We start from the raw sequence: 17,452 nt of genomic DNA, 5'->3' as shown, positions 1-17,452 counted from the left end.
GATAAACGAATAGCTATCTACTTAACTATCACTATCAAAAGACAGATAAACAATAAGAAAAAACAAAATAGACCCTCCAAAGCCTCACGAACAATAGTTCTCAGAAGAAGGAAATCTCACAGAGATCAAGAAAATCAAATAAAAGCTGCTCAGACTTTTTAAGAATAAAGAAAAGTCTGAGAAATTAAGTGACATTAAGAATGGATGACAATAGGAATTATACACTGCTGATCGGATGGCACAATCATACAAACATTTTGAAAAATGACATGGCATTATCAAGCAATTGTGACAGTGCAGATAATGATGACACAACTGACCAACTCCTACGTATATACTCTATAAATTCTTACCTTTCTGCTCCAGGGGACAAACACAAGAAAGTCCACAGCCCAGTAGCCACATTTACTCTGGGAGTTGGATGGGATCAGTTTGGACATCATCACTTGGCCCCCTTGCCTTCCAGCCAAGGGGAGGCTCTAGCAGACTCTGAGAGGTTTGTAGGAGGGTGAGGTCTGTGCATTTGTTCCAGAATCACCTCCCTGCGAGGTCATCCTCGCATCCATACTTTCTCTGTGTCTATTGTACCTTCTCCAGGTTTCTGTAACTGCTTTCTCTCCCTTCAGATCTCCAGGGTTGGGAGGAGCTATCCACTACTGCACTATCCATTGTTGGTTTGCTGAAACCCTATCACACTTTTGAAAAATAGCCCCTTAATTAAACTCTATCAATGTGCTAAGTTTGAGTTAGCCATCTGATTCCTGTGTGGATTGTTACTAATACAAACTCAATGAAACACTGTTAATAAAATGAAAATATAATTTGCATTACATTTATATAATTGCATTTATATAATTACATTTGTATAATTTAGATTGTTTAAGTATAATCGAGTAATAAAATGTATGAATTATAGGTGTATGAATTAATATGGTTAGATCTCCATAACTTTACTGAGCTAATAAAAAAGACAGAAAGGGCCTAAGTATAATTTCATTTATGAAAAGGTATAAAAACAGAACCAAACATATATATTTACAAATACATTCACATATCATAAACCTATACATTTAGGCAAAGAAATAAATTGTGTTCTTATCTGGAGGACAACTACAGGAATAGGAGAAGAAAAGTGGGCATCTAACGTTTTGCTCTAGACTTTTGCTATCTACAGTGCCAATGTAGACATTCCATTATAGAACTGTTGTTGCTGTTATCAGCATTTAGAAGGACATATTACATGGTTTAAAATGGTGATCCTTAGATCTCCAGTTTCCCTTATTATCTGTACCCTGCAATTGGGCTTCACTATGCATACCTTCCTACTGTGAGCTCAAGTTTAATAGGTATAGGGCATCTGCATTTCGAAGAAGAAGGGTTATAAGTCCTCAGGCCAAGAGGAATATTTGAGTTCCCCCAACAAAATGAAAAACTGTGAGAGACTAGAAGGAAATGAGTCCCACAAGAGATGGAAATAGAATTCTGTTACACATGCTATTGTTTCCTCTTACGGCCTTCCCACTCATTAAAATTGCAGCTGATGATAGTTTTTTATTTAATTGAAGCGACAGGAAAGTAGAACTATTCCAAGCCAATAAAATAGTCTTTGATCTGGGTGAACATCTAAATAGTAAAATGGAATGACAATTTTGAAGCATGGGTTCAAAATCTGCCTACTCGAGGCATCAGCCTACTCATTTTCTCTCTACTTCCTCTTGAGTAGAGTCTTTCAGGGATTTAAATAGATGTGGGGGGAAAAAAAGCTAATGAACAACATTTCAAATCCTTTTCAAATTGGTCTGAGAATTTGAACCATGAGGTTCAGATGAAAGGAGTCCTTGTTAGAGGAGGGAGATTGGGTATAGGAGGACAAAACAGTCCTAGAAAGGAAAATGCATTCTTACCACTAAGGGATCTCCTGTGTTTCTCTTATACTTTGTAGGGGAGGAGAAATAATTTTCCTTCTTCTAGGTTCTTGGCTGAGACCCCATGTAATAAAAAGACAGACTAACAGGAGAAAAGCAAACAGAAGTTTAATAACATGTATGCCTCCTATATGGGTTTCCCTGGTGGCTCGGTGGTAAAGAATCTGCTTGCCAATGCAGGAGACATGGGTTCTATCCCTGGGTCAGGAAGATCCCCTGGAGAAGGAAATGGCAACCCACCCCAGTAATCTTGCCTGGGAAATCCCATGGACAGAGGAGCCTGGCGGGCTACAGCCCATGGGGTCACAAAGGAGTCAGACACGACTTAGCAATTAAACAACAACAGTATCTCCTATATACACAGGAGAGACCCAAGAAAACTGAGTAACTGCAGGAAACCATCCAAGCTTCCACATTAAGTACCATCTCCAGCTAAAAACAAAAGATGTTGGGAGCAGGGAGCTAGTTATGAGAGGTTTCCCAGAAAAACACAGTAAACAAGAGTAAGCTTGCTTTGCATATCTAAATTGTTGTCTTCTCTACTGCTATATATAAAATAGACAAGGACCTATTGCATAGCACGGGGAACTATTCTCCATACTTTGTAATAACCTATAAGGGAAAATATCTGAAAAGAAATATATATATATATATATATATATATATACACACACGTGTGTGTGTACACACACACACAACCGAATCACTGTATTGTACACCTAAAATTAAATCAACTATACTTCAACAAAAATAAATTACAAAAATAAATAAATAAATTAGTGCCTTCTCCATTGATAAGAGTTTCTAGAGATTTCATCATCCCTTCTTCTTGGTACAGAGAGGGAGATACCTTACAGATGAGGTTTTAAATGTTTAAACATAAATGTTTTTTTAACAAAAGGCTAACTTTTACTGGGTTGTCAGAGTTTCTCTGGTGTCTGCAGATTCTTAAAAATAATCAGCCTAAAATAATCCTTATGCCAAAGAGGCATATTTTGGTGTGGCAAATTTCACTCCCCTTCAGTGTCTCATTAAGTCAATTCTCAAAGAGCGGGGAGTTCATTCTTTCATGACTGCTCCCATCAAGTTCTTTTAGTAAAGAATATTTGTTGGTTGATGACATGATAAACTCAAATGGCAATTTCTGTTGACACTAGGATAGTTACATAACAGATTTACTGAGAGGTTATTTGGGGACGACTCATACATTTTATTATTAACTTAAACCAAAAGGTAGTCAATGGAATTCCAATATAGTATTGCTGGGGAAAAAAACACAAAACACCTGTAAAGGATTTTCACACGATTGAACCATTCACTCATTCATTAAATCCATTTTGAGTGACAAACACTATTTTAAATATTGGAGGTACAAATACGAATAAGACACAATTTATTCATGTTGCTTGGGAAAATCATCTGAGAAAAACATTCAGACTCCAACAAGTTGCAAAATTACACCAGTTATTCAAGTAGTTAGCACATACAAGGGCTTATATAGTCTGAACGAAATAACTGATTATTTTCTACACATCTCATATGCTAAACAGAGTGTGAATCACTGTCATACTGCTACAAAAATATGTCAAGGTCAGTGTCTTCATATTAGAAGTTATTTGCATTTTGTGACACTAGAGCTTGTTCTCATGAAACATATTAAGAAACAAAATCAACAGATGCCATGAAAATCTCTCAACTCCGCCACCCTCCTCACTTACCATCCCGAACCCACGCAACTGAGTAATTCTTTTCTCATCCACTTGCATTCAGTATTCCAAACCTAGAAAAGCCCCAGAAGTGATCCTCTGACTTTGGATGAGAAACACAGGCGTTTCCTAAACACTTTGCCCTCTGTTCCTAGTATCTTCCCTCTCTTTTACCAGTTTCTAATTAAGTATGCAGTGTTGCAGACCCCCCAGTGAGCTGATCCATTAAAAGACATTGTGTTGTTAAATATTTCATTGTTATGAGCTCACACTTAAATCTAAAGAGCAATCTGTGAGAGAAGGAAGTATTCAAAGATTTTATAGCCCATAAAACAACAAGGAAATAACTTTTAAAGGGAAATACCACATCAAGGAGGCACTGCCTTTTCGCATTTCTCTCTTTCCTACTGATTCCCCCCTCTTCCCTGTTTTTCTTTACAAAACCACAATACATCAGATCTGAACTACAGAAAAGTATACCCTCTGAGCCACAAGTCAACCAAGGGCATAGGATGGTTAAAGACCCAGGATCTTCCTGCCCACTTTGGTAACTCCTCCTTTGTGCTGTGCTTAGTCGCTCAGTCATGTCCAACTCTTTGCAACCCCATGGTCTGTAGCCCACCAGGTTCCTCTGTCCAAGGGGATTCTCCAGACGAGAATACTGGAGTGGGTTGCCATGCCCTCCTCCAAGGGTTCTTCCCAACCCAGAGATTGAACCCAGGTCTCCTGCATTGCAGGTGGATTCTTTACTGTCTGAGCCACCAGGGAAGCCCAAGGATACTGGAGTGGGTAGCCTATCCTTTCTCCAGGGGATCTTCCCGACCCAGGAATCGAACCGGGGTCTCCTGCATTGCAGGCAGGTTCTTTACCAGCTGAGCTACCAGGGAAGCCCAACTCCTCCTTTAAGAAGGCTCATTTCCACATCCGTGATCAGCACTGTACCACCACCACTAAGAGGACTTCCTTCCGTTCTGCTTCCACTCACAGCAATTAGCAAGTAATCTCACTGGCATTACGAAATGATTTTCTCACACAATGTAGGGGCACTGGAAAACTAAAGGAAGCAAGAGGAACGCACCAGCAGAAAGCCAGGAACAAAGGAAAACCACTTTGAAATACCAGGAGAGCCAGGACTCCTGGACTTGTATGAAAATGGTGCTGGGAGGGTGAGAGATGTCAATTTTGCCATCTTTACTTCTGGCTCTGCTGCTTGCCCTAAAGCATCTTTTCTCCCCTACTGAGTTTCACTGACAACAACACCCTTCCCTCGGGGTCCTAAAGATGTTTGTTGCAGCTGTGCTGGCAACGAAATGATTTCCTGTCATATCACTTCCAGGGTGAATGTACTAAGTTGAATCTTTGTCTCTTTCGACACAAATAGTTGAGCTCCGTGTGTACCGAGAGAATAGGCATTAAGGAAATGGAATCAGTTGAGCTACCACTAATTTAACACTGAACAATGACATAAATAAATAAATAAACCTTACTGCCGGAAAGGACAAAAAGAATCTCTTGTTAATTCTGTACCTCTTTTATTTTAAACTGTCATTTGAGAGATGAAAGTTTTAATTTCTGATAATAATGTGACTGACTGATTAGCGAAATCAAGTCACCAAGGCAGAATGATATACTATTCATACAAGAATAAATTTCTTACTCTAACCACATAGCTAAATTCTTAAAGCTTCTCCATAATATTGGTTTCATAATAGGCATATTAACCTACGCTTAAATACACCCAAAGGGAGAACACTCGTTTCTTGGGCAACCAAAGCATTTTGGAAGTTTTAAGAATTAGAAAATTTTTTTACTGTTCACCTGAAAGTTATGTCTCTATATGTTCCATTTCTTCATTCCCTTTGACCCTTTGGAGCCAAAGAGAACAAGCCTTATTTTGCTTCCACATGACTCACATATTTTAACCATGCTTTCAACAACTTTACTTAGCCCCTGCCCCACCCCTCAGGCAGTTTTTCTCGCTAGAGGTATTATGTTTTTTTTCATCTCCTTTTCTCTCTGCAAAGAGCTACATATTCTCCAACCGAGGCTTCCCAGCTACCGAATATTAATCCATTAGTACAGGTGTCTACCATACCTCAACTGTTGGCTGGTTTCCTTCATTTATTTTCATAATGATGATGATTTTGTCAGACAATTTTGACCACATGGTTCCACTGGCCACTTGTGCAAATACATCTATAAGATAAAAATGTTGGCCACTGAATTGCCGGATCAAAGCATTTGTGTACTATTCAGGGAAAACTTCTGTATTCTTTTGCCAGTCTCTTATCTACCAGTTCTATCTGTCCAATTTTGCTTCCACAAGACAATTTGTAAGCTCTTTGAAAACGGAGTATGTGTGCCTGCATGCTAAGTCGCTTCTGTTGTGTCTGATTCTTTGCGACACTATGGACTGTAGCCCATAAGGCTCCTCTGTCCATGGGATTCTCCAGGCAATAATACTGGAGTAGGTTGCCACGCCCTCCTTCAGGGGATCTTCCTGACCCAGGGATAGAATCCACACCTCTTATGTCTCCTGCATTGGCAGGTCACCTGGGAAGCCCAGAAACAGAGCATGCCGTAGAGGAAATCAGTGCTCAGAATGTCATGAACTGTGCATGAAACGGGCTTCTTGTGATTTTGACAAGGTATCTAAGGCAACGTGTATTAATTTATAAAAAGGAGGGTCATTCCCTAAATGGGAAAGAAATGCAAACAAGAGGGGATATATGTAAACGTATAGCCATTTCACTTTGCTGTACAGCAGAAATTAACACAACATTGTAAATCAACTATACTGCAATAAAATTTTTTTTAAAAAAGAGTCATTCTATCACTGGCATTCTTTCTGCCCTCCCTTCATGGCACTTCCATAACTTGTACTTATGTTCATTACATATTCATTATCTTGAAGTTTATAAATGATCTTCACATATATTTTCAAGGTTTTATGCTGTCTCTTTTCTATCAATATGGCTTTTCAAAAACCCTTTTAAAATGTAGAACTAATGTAGAACCAAAGAACTAGTGAAAAGAAGGGAAGCAAAAAGCAAAGGAGAAAAGGAAAGATATACCCATTTGAATGCCGAGTTCCAAAGAATAGCAAGGAGAGATAAAAAAGCCTTCCTCAGCGATCAGTGCAAAGAAATAGAGGAAAACAATAGAATGGGAAAGACTAGAGATCTCTTCAAGAAAATTAGAGATACCAAGGGAACATTTCATGCAAAGATGGGCTCGATAAAGGACAGAAATGGTATGGACCTAACAGAAGCAGAAGATATTAAGAAGAGGTGGCAAGAATACACAGAAGAACGGTACAGAAAAGACCTTCATGACCCAGATGATCACGATGGTGTGATCACTCACCTAGAGCCAGACATCCTGGAATGTGAAGTCAAGCGGGCCTTAGGAAGCATCACTACCAACAAAGCTAGTGGAGGTGATGGAATTTCAGTTGAGCTATTTCAAATCCTGAAAGATGATGCCGTGAAAGTGCTGCACTCAATATGCCGGCAAATTTGGGAAACTCAGCAACGGCCACAGGACTGGAAAAGGTCAGTTTTCATTCCAATCCCAAAGAAAGGCAATGCCAAAGAATGCTCAAACTACCACACAATTGTACTCACCTCACGCGCTAGTAAAGTAATGCTTAAAATTCTGCAAGACAGGCTTCAGCAATACGTGAACCGTGAACTTCCAGATGTTCAAGCTGCGTTTAGAAAAAGCAGAGGAACCAGAGATCAAATCGCCGACATCCACTGGATCATCGAAAAAGCTAGAGGGTTCCAGAAAAACATCTATTTCTGCTTTATTGACTATGCCAAAGCCTTTGACTGTGTGGATCACAATAAACTGTGGAAAATTCTTAAAGAGATGGGAACACCAGACCACCTGACCTGCCTCTTAAGAAAGCTGTATGCAGGTCAGGAAGCAACAGGTAGAACTGGACATGGAACAACAGGCTGGTTCCAAATAGGAAAAGGAGTACGTCAAGGCTGTATATTGTCACCCTGCTTCTTTAACTTATATGCAGAGTACATCATGACAAACACTGGGCAGGAAGAAGCACAAGCTGGAATCAAGATTGCCGGGAGAAATATCAGTAACCTCAGATATGCAGATGACACCACCCTTATGGCAGAAAGTGAAGAGGAACTAAAAAGCCTCTTGATGAAAGTGAAAGAAGAGAGTGAAAAAGTTGGCTTAAAGCTCAGCATTCAGAAACTAAGATCATGGCATCTGGTCCCATCACTTCATGGGAAGTAGATGGGGAAACAGTGGAAACAGTGTCAGACTTTATTTTGGGGGGCTCCAAAATCACTGCAGATGGTGATTGTAGCCAGGAAATTAAAAGATGCTTACTCCTTGGAAGGAAAGTTATGACCAACCTAGACAGCATACTAAAAAGCAGAGACATTGCTTTGCCAACAAAGGTCTGTCTAGTCAAGGCTATGGTTTTTCCAGTGGTCATGTACGGATGTGAGAGTTGGACGGTGAAGAAAGCTGAGCGCCGAAGAATTGATGCTTTGGAACTGTGGTGTTGGAGAATACTCTTGAGAGTCCCTTGGACTGCAGGGAGATCCAACCAGTCCATCCTAAAGGAGATCAGTCCTGGGTGTTCATTGGAAGGGCTGATGTTGAAGCTGAAACTCCAATACTTTGGCCACCTGATGCGAAGAGCTGACTCATTGGAAAAGACCCTGATGCTGGGAAGGATTGGGAGCAGGAGGAGAAGGGGACGACAGAGGATGAGATGGATGGATGGCATCACCGACTCGATGGACATGGGTTTGGGTAACCTCCGGGGGTTGGTGATGGACAGGGAGGCCTGGTGTGCTGCGATTCACGGGGTCGTAAAGAGTCGGACACGACTGAGCGACTGAACTGAACTGAACTGAAACAGGTATTGATATTGATATTTTGTTGATTGATGTTGTTTAGTCAATAAGTGGTGTCTAACTCTTTTGCGACTCCATGGACTACAGCCCGCCAGGCTCCTCTGTCCGTGGGATTTCCCAAGCAAGAATACTGGACCGGGTTGCCATTTCCTTCTCCAGAGGATCTTCTCCACCCAGGGATTGAACCCGTGTCTCCTGCATTGGCAGATGGGTTCTTCACCACTGCCTCAACAGAGAAGCCCATTGTTATTTTACAGATGATAAAATCAAGATTCTTACTCTGTGAATGTGATTGGCTTGACTAACATACTATTGCTGAGTCTCCCAGCCTGAACTTAAATCCAAGTTTCCTGGTTAAAAAGACCATGCTCTCCCCATTAACATCTTGCCACCTCAAGGGTCCTGCAAATACTTTCTGGCTCTGAAATGCTAAAACTTAGATTCCCTGTAAGAGGAGTGCCTCAAATTATGCAGTCGGTTGCCTTCTCAGAGTGAGGAGTCAAGCAAGATAAAGTAATTAATCAACCAGAGTGTGAACGCTAAGAATTCAATAGATCTCAAATAGTTGTGGGATCCAGACCAGTGCTATTGCATCATGGGAGCTATGTGTTCACCACGGTATCTGCCTTAGCAATCCTGTAAGTAAGAAATGTAACCTCCAGCCCATTAAAACATTGCTAGTGAAGAAGAAATTCATAGGGCCTGGACTCCATCTTAGGCCTGTTCGTGCTGATCATGTTCGGCTACCTCTCTAATGGACTCTGAACTCTGTGCTCAGTGCCTGTGGAAACGACAATAGAAGGATAAGAACCCCTCCAGACAGGGGAACCTTAAAGATTGTATCCAGGTTACTCACCGCCTAAGAGAAAACATACACTAATCACCCCTGTCTCTGGACAGGCCGTAAATTTTTCTGTACCTATCGGAGTGTAACCTCAGGCTTATTGATTATTGGCCAATTGTTTAACTGTTTGAACACATAACACCTAAATGATGAGATTATTGTGATTATATTTACCCTTCCTTTGTTTATGTAAGTCTCAAAAAATTTGGGGTGGTGAGTTCGGACACGTACACATGGGGTATAAAAGATTTTCACAAATGCTGGTCGGGGTCCTTGGCTAAAAAGAGACTCTGCCTTGGGCCCGCCGGTGTAATAAACTGCACTCCATTACCTGCGTTGTCCTTCCGAGTGAGTTTGTTTCCCAAAATGCGTGGCTATAACACTAGCATGGCCATATACATTCGAATGCGTTCCAATAAATATCTGGTGTTTTTTCACTTTTGCCAAGTCCCATGGTGTCCCACCAAGAGAAACTGACACAGAACATAAACTGAGATTTGGCAAAAAGCATAACAGATAACCATTCAATGGCAAAGTTCTTTTTCCATGGCAAATTTTCTGAGTCATCCAAGAACTGGAACTCCTGGAAATTCCTTTTCAGTAGGACACCAAAGCAATTCTCTTGCCTCCAAGCTCTTGATAACTTAATGCAGTATAGAGTTTTTTGGAGGAAAAGCTTGGTTTCTAAATTCTCACTTATCCTGTGTTTTCTGCTGTGAAGCTCTGAGTGGATATATAACACTTTACTGGGGCTACAGTGCTCTTCTGAGGAGCCAGAGACCTTCAGAAACTCCCAGGTTTCACCATAAAGAGGATTACAATAGATTTATTGTACACAGGAACTGAGTTATGAAGTGTTTTCTGTTAGGCATCGTTTTAACAGAGAATCTTTCTTGAAAATTTGGTGTTGGCAGAAAAGAACACTCTTGCCTGAATGAACAAATTATTCTTTTGAGCAGAGATTTTCCCATAAACTCAGTCTTCCTTGAAGAGTTATCGATTTACTTCTTGGCTTATGAATCACTAGTAAGACTAAAAGAATCAAAAAGGAAATTAAAAATATACTTCAAAGTGAGCAAAGAGCTGAATCTTTATATTTTTTATCCTCTTTGACATGACTGTGGTTAGAGAAAGCCCAGGGGTAGCTATGTAGCCATTATTTGAATAATACAGTTCTTGATGTAATCAGACTCCACTCAAAAAATAACCATTATTAATTAAAAGGTTAAATGTGGGTGAAATCTTGTAGGCATTGGTGCCCATTATATTTCTGGGATCTTATTATATTAAGTTTTATTCATCATCAAATCAGGAAATAGATGTGTTCACTAGAATGGCCATGCTTGCGTGCAGCCCAGAACAGTTTTCACAAACCTCAAATAATGAAGAAAAAGACAAGTTCTCATACCACCTATCTAGAAAGCTTCAAGAACTGATTTTCTTTCTTTTTAAACACAATGGAAAACACACACTGGTTATTCTGTTTCTTGAATACTGCATGCCCCTTCCAGATTCAGAAGTTTTACATAGGCTTTTTCCTGTGCCTGGAAGGTTTTGGTTTTTTTTTTTTAACTTTTTATTTTGTATTGGAGTACAGCCCATTAACAAACAATGTTGTGACAGTTTCAGCAGACAATGAAAGGATTCAGCCATTGATACACATCATATTCATTCTCCCCCAAACTCCCCTCCCATGCAGGCTGCCACAAAACATTGAGCAGAGTTCCCCGTGCTGTACAGTAGGTCCTTGTTGATTATCCATTTTAAATTCAGCAGTGTGTACATGCCCTTCCCAAACACCCTAACTATTCCTTCCCACCCCATCCTTCCTGCCCACCCTCCTGTCCCCCTTCCTGTGCCTAGAAGGTTTCTGCCCAACTCTTTCTTGTCCTCGGGTCTTAACTTAAATGGCAAATATTTAGAGAGAGTCTTTCTCTGACTCAGTGAGTGTTGTCCTACACATGCACCCCATTATTCTTTTTTCCCCTATATTACTTACAATTTTTCAATATATTCTATTTGTTTACTTGTTTAACTTGTGTGGCTCTCTTTGGAATATAAGATCGATAAAGCTACTGTATCTCAAGTGTAGTTTGAATGACCAGGACACCAGTGAAGTGTAAGCTTCAGAAGTACTTGCTTGAGCTATATTCATAAATGTATCCTATTTTTATTTTCTTCAAGAGGGTTCCCAAACATAAGCATTAGGCCCCACAAATCTGGATTTGCTTTGCCCACTGTAGCAGACACACTCTAAGGTTATCCTCAGTGGGTCATGCCCTTGTATAATGCCTTCCTCTGAAGTGTGAGTAGAACTTATGACTTGAACTAGCCACTAGTATATGGCAAAGGTGAAGGAACAGGCACTCTTGTGATGGAGCTCCATGGTACAAGACTCTGTCTTTACACTGGAATGGCGGATTCTCCTGTTGGCCTTGAAGAAGTAAGTTTCCATATTTTGAGAGGGCCTATGAAGGCAGCCTTCTAGGAGATAACTACAGGCCTCAGTTAACAGCCATCCAGAAAATGGTGTCCTCAGCCCCACAACCACTATAAACTGAATTCTACCCACAACCACAAGGGCAGAGAAGAGGATGCTAGGTTTCAGAAGGGAAGACAGCTTTGACTTTAGCTTTGTGAAACCCTGAGCAGAGGATCCAGCTAATCTGTGCCCAAACTCCTGATCCATGGAAACTGTGAGATTAAAAATTAGAGGCTGTTTTAAGCTGCTAACTATGTGGTCATTTGTTATACAGTAATAATAACTAATACAATCACCAGTGTCTGGTGTAGTGCCTACCACACGCTAAGAACTCAAATATATTTAATGAGACATGGATTATATTCAGGCTTCAGAGCTTATCTAAAGAAGGGATCAACTGAATTGGAACACTCTAACTTAAAACATTTCCTTAATTATAGTATCTTGTTTCAGTTTGTCTCATTAAACTAAAAATATTCTTAGTTTTGCTTTTTATCCATCTAGAAGACTTAAGTCCAGTTACATTTATCATAGTACTGTAGTTTAATGTCCATAATTCTATTTTGTGGGTTTTCTTTTTTCGTTTTCTGTTACCTGGTTATCCCTTATTTATTTTCACTTTCAATTACTGAACTACATCCTACTTATGTTTAACCCTTATATGGTTTGCAAGATAAAATAGTAGATTCAAATAATAAGGTAAAAAGACTAGGAAAGGAAAGTTATTTGCACCCGGTCAATGGAAAAATATTCAATCTCTGAATTAAAATACAGCCAGATACAGGCACACAGGAAATACCATTCTTGCTCAAGTTGTTCCCTATTCCCAAAATGACCTCACCTACCCTCTCCGCTTGGCTTATTTTTCAATTCTCACAATAACAGTCTCCCTAAAGTTACACCTACCCCTCTTCTCATCTCGTGAGTTAGGTATTTCTAAAATGTACTGCTTTACTTCTCTGTAAACATCTCCATCAAGTCACTCTCCCCAGGCATTCTTCTTTCTGTTTACCTGCCTACCCTCACAGAGAGACTATGAGCAACCTGAGAAGCAGGAGGGAAGAGTATATTCCATTTCTATACCTTAAGCACTGAGCAGAATGCCTGGCAGCTTGGAGGGCTCACTATGTATTTGATGACTGGAGAGAGAAGTAAATGAACTAGAACTAGACTTCAGTAAAAAGTACAAAGGGCAGAAAAGGCTATAAGGAATGTAAGGTTTGATCTGAAACCAACAAATAAACTGACCTGACTTAGTGGAGAGGAAGCAGTCTGAGACAGGCACAGGCAGGGATGAGGAAGGAAAAAATGGGTGGAGCTGTGAGATTATGCTGGCCAGAGGGAGATTTCACAGGAATGGGGATACTTAAGGCCTTAAATAGCAAATAGAGCAGTTGGTTTTTGATGCACTAGGCAAAAAGGGGTGCTAGTGCTATTATACTCCGGAGGCCAAGGGAGGTTGTAAAGTTTTCACTGAAGTTGCTGAGTCCTGATGTTCCTGTGGATTTTTCCTGTGAGCGTCATGCTGTGATTTCTTTCTGGTCTCGTTCTGTGTGACATAATTAATATGGCTCCTTTGGACACAACTGTTAGGGACATTAAATAAAATTATTATGATCCTACTGACTGTGTGACTGTTGTGCAAGCATTTAAAGCCAGAGAAAAACTTTGGTAATTGAAAAATCTTATAAGACATAAGTTTGAAACCACTCTTTATGCAATGCATAAAGATGCAGTCAGCCCTCTGTGTTCTGCAGGTTCTGCATCCATGGATTCAACCAACCCCAGATCAAAATAATTTTTTTTTTTTTTTTTAGATTTCAGAAAGTTTCAAAGAGCAAAACGCAAATTTGTGGCACACTAGCAACTATTTACATAACATTTACATTGTATTAGACATTGTAAGTAGTCTAGAGATGAGTTAGAGTTTACAGCAGGATACAGAACCGACTCATTGGAAAAGACCCTGATGCTGGGAAAAACTGAAGGCGGGAGGAGAAGGGGATGAAGAGGATGAGATGGTTGGATGGCGTTACTGACTCAATGGACATGAGTTTGAGTAGGCTCCGGGAGTTGGTGATGGACAGGGAGGCCTGGCGTGCTGCAGTCCATGGGGTCGCAAAGAGTTGGACATGACTGAGCGACCTGAACTGAACTGAACTGACACATAGGTTATATGCAAGCACTACACCATTTTACATCAGGAACTTAAGTATCTGAGAATTTCAGTATCTACCTGGGTCCTGGAACTAATCCCTCATGGATATCAAGGGTCGGCTGTGCTAAGTGAGAAAATCAAGGTACTGTTGTTATTAATGTCAAATAGTACCTATTTAAGTGGAGAGGCAACTATTTTTGGATAACAAAATATGATGCACTGCAGAAAAAATACTCTCACTTTCAAAGAAGTTTTTTTTTCTTATAAGATACTAGTGAAAACTTAAGTTATCAAATCAAATATATAAGAGAAAAGGCTCTTTAAAACTCCTGTTATACACTTTCCATGTAGGCAGCAACCTTGTACTTAGCTGTTAGTTTCCTTATAATCATGACTTAGATAAGTGAGGCTTCTAATCATATCTTCTGAATGAGGTTCTCATCTTTACGCAACAGATAAAGTTGATTACATTCTACTGAAATGGTTAAATTTTGATCAAATATGCCTGCCTTCATCACTTAATTCCCTACCAAATGAAATCAATATTGAAAAGTTTTTCAACATGCTTTTTCTTGTGCCTTTTATGTCAAAGTTTGAGGCCATATTAAAGTTATCAAGTACTTATCCCCAAGTGCTCTATTGTAGACGCAAAATATGATCAAAGAGGACTCACAACCAGGTATGCTTAGAATCTGAAAAACATCACGAGTAGGGTTGAATTTCAGAAGTATGCTCCACAGAAAGTTCATTTTTTAATATAAATTACCTTAAATCCTTTTTTTTTTTTTTCTTACGAGAGCAGAAACTATGGCAAAGAGAACAGAATACAGAGATGTAATGACTTTGACATCTTGGAAAGGAAACGGCATTGATGAATTTAACCCTAAGGCAAGCAGGGTATCCTTCCTTATGTATTTCATTCCTCCAACAATTAAAGCTATTCATGGGCTACTCTGATGCAAGATTAAAGTGACATCAAAACTTCTGCAGATAGACTTTCACCCAAAGGAGACCTAAGCAATACCAGTGCAATTCCCATGGAGTCTTAGAACACATCTTTGCCCAAGCACACCTCTATTCAAGACAGTCAGCCAGGGCTTTGTAGCTGTAGAAATTGCAAGCCAGGCTAAAACATGATAGTCCCCAAGTTTCCCGGTGTTTCAGTATCTATTGCTATGAAACAAATCAATCAGTTGCTTAAAAAAACAGCAATGAATCATTTCTTACAGTTTTCTAGGCGAGGAATTCCGGCAGGGCTTGGCTGCAGTCACTTTCTCAGCTCCATTTGACGGGTGGTTGAGCTAGTCTGGGAGATACAGAAAGGCTTCATTCACAGGGCTGGTTCTCTCTATCTTCATATGCTGTCTCATATTTCGGTTTTCTGGTCTAAGCTTCTTTACATCATGTAGTCTAGCTCCTTGTAAAGAGAAAACAGTAGATGCCTCGTCAAAGTTAGGCCTGGAACTTACCCGGTGTCACACCTGCCAAATCCTATTGGTCAGAGTATCACAAAGCCAGCTCAGATTCAGGAGGAGAGGACCCCAGCTCTTGATGGTATGCATACAAGAAAGAAGTGATCGTGGTCAACTTTGAAAACAAATTGAACACTGCATCTCTACGTCGGTTACTCAGAGTCCCAGACTGGCCTTCCTCCTGTTCCCAGAGGAGCTCGCTGACTTTTGCACGTCTTCCGGCAATGTGGTATAAACAAGTAGAGAGCAATGTGCAACAGATCTAGAGTTTCATTGTGGTTCCATCTCTTCTGAGTTAAGTAGCAGCATAATAAACGCCCATCTGAACATTGTTTTCAAAATCTATGAAATTGGGATAATGCTATTACCTTGGATAGTTATAAGAATTAGAGACAAATATAAAGAGACTGGCATATATCAGGTGCTTATAAATGTTTGTTGTTGTTGTTGTTGTTGTTAGATGATTGATGGGCTATGAATAGCTCTCTAGCATACTTCTACCTAGAATCCTTATTCTTAAGAAGGGGAACCGAAAGACAATTGTGAAGCTCTTCTGAGACATGTCAAATCATGGAAACACTCTGGCCTTCAAATATCAGAAGCCTCTTAAATGGGAGGAAATCTGAAAGAATTAAGGATAAGCCACACACTCAGAATTTTAGTTCAACCCTGAAAGTTGTGGGGAATGCTGATCTTCACCCCTCTTCAACAAAGGAATCAGATAAGATCCTGAAAGATGTATTCAGGATACTACACACCTTCTATCAATGCTTTGACTACATAGCTTGAATAAATAATAGTAAGTTCATAAAGTAGGCTCTCCATGTTGAAATTATATGGCATAATGTACAATAAATATACATGTTTATTCATATCTATTACATATATATGCAAATATGTATACCTATGCTAAAAGAGATGCACTCTGCTAAGCTTCCCAAAGACAATGATTTATTATTTTTGTTATATGAAAGAAAGGGCATTCTATACATAGCACATACTCAATGAGAACCAGCTTCATGGACATGCTACTTCTGCAGTTGAAAGGGGGACCATGCTTAGAAATCCCCATGCTTACTTAAATGCTCTGCTGTCACCATCTTGAAATCCTTAGTAATTTCTGAACAAGGGGCCCTTCATTTTCATTTTTCCCTGGGCCTGGAAAATTACTTAGCTGATCCTCACTTCAATATACTGTTAACTATGAATTCATATAATCCTGATGAGAAATTTTTAATAGATTTATTTATATACACTTATGAGTAAACCGATACATGCATAAAGTATTCAATAGACACAATGTATTTTGCATCCTATAGACAAAATGTCATTCAGCCATTCAACAAATAACTACTGAGGGCAGATTTATACCTATATTAAGGATATATTACTTCATTTTTTATTACTATATCATTTTACATATTTTTTTCTCAGGAAGAGAGAACGATCAAGAAGTTGGGTGATTCCTGAGACAAATGTTCCAACAGATGTTACTTGAAAGCTCCTCATTAACTATTCGGTAGAGGACCAGTGACGTGTAGATGCTTTTTCCCTAAGTATCAACCCAGAGGTATCGCTCATGGCCCGTTCAGTTCTCCATGTACTCAGTCAAGAGTAGTACCTTTACCGCCAGAAAAATAATTTTCATTATGTAGAATATAGTGATCCAACTGCCAAAGGCAATCTTCATGACAAAATATTATTTATTTTACAAATAAAATTAAGTATAATATTAATAACAGTATGATAAACTTTAGGAATGATGAAATTCTCTTATTGTTTCTGTACGTGGTTTCAGAATTCCTTTGGTTAATGAACAAGAGTAATTCCTTTCTGTAGAAACATTTTGATATAAAATATCGGGTGGTTTTCAGAAATTTTCATATTTTGAAACTTAAAACTTAAAAAGATAAAATATAAGTTGTCAAGTTAAGCAACCTAATAAAGGCCATGATAGTGAGGGAGGC

General features: G+C 39.5%; 2 protein-coding genes across 3 annotated transcripts in view; one reads left to right on the top strand and one right to left on the bottom strand.

Moving 5' to 3' along the window:
* LOC145536209 (uncharacterized) overlaps nucleotides 1-17,452 on the bottom strand; it is a 122,431-nt gene that overhangs the window by 68,525 nt on the left and 36,454 nt on the right. The window contains exon 3 of the mRNA XM_081565061.1: nucleotides 15,241-15,430. The gene's annotated coding sequence lies outside the window, so the exon portion shown is untranslated. The remainder of the gene's footprint in view (nucleotides 1-15,240; nucleotides 15,431-17,452) is intronic.
* LOC145536206 (melanoma-associated antigen B18-like) overlaps nucleotides 1-17,452 on the top strand; it is a 63,872-nt gene that overhangs the window by 34,927 nt on the left and 11,493 nt on the right. The window lies entirely within an intron of this gene.

The sequence above is a fragment of the Giraffa tippelskirchi genome, chromosome X (genome assembly GCF_054371585.1).
Source record: "Giraffa tippelskirchi isolate mGirTip1 chromosome X, T2T-mGirTip1v1.2.pri, whole genome shotgun sequence".
NCBI classification, from domain to species: Eukaryota; Metazoa; Chordata; class Mammalia; order Artiodactyla; family Giraffidae; genus Giraffa; species Giraffa tippelskirchi.
Note: the sequence above shows the minus strand (reverse complement) of the source record. Positions and strands in the feature narration are given on the sequence as shown.